The sequence below is a fragment of the Microtus ochrogaster genome, chromosome X, assembly GCF_000317375.1.
Source record: "Microtus ochrogaster isolate Prairie Vole_2 chromosome X, MicOch1.0, whole genome shotgun sequence".
NCBI lineage: Eukaryota > Metazoa > Chordata > Mammalia > Rodentia > Cricetidae > Microtus > Microtus ochrogaster.
The window spans coordinates 46,013,576-46,013,928 of NC_022026.1; positions in this window are offsets into that span (position 1 = coordinate 46,013,576).

The following is a 353-nucleotide window of genomic DNA, read 5'->3' on the forward strand; positions in this document are numbered from 1 at the left end:
CTCTCTCTCTCTCTCTCTCTCTCTCTCTCTCTCTCTCTCTCTCTCACACACACACACACACACACCTTTAAAAAGAAGTGAGTGTACCTCACTTTCAGTTAAGCAGCTGTTATATCTAGGAGGAAGCTGAGTGCCCTGGTTTCTGGGAAGGGGTAAAAGGCATTTTTTTTCCCAAAGTACAGTTTGTGTTGTTTCTGGATTGCCTAGTAACAAAATTCTCTTCTTGTACTTTTCTGACCTGATTATTTTCAGCTCAACAAATATTTTTGAGTGAAAGTTTTTTTTTAAAAAAAAAATATTAATTGTGCTTTACTTCTCAAGTCATTTGAAGTCACCAAGTCTTAAACAAAACG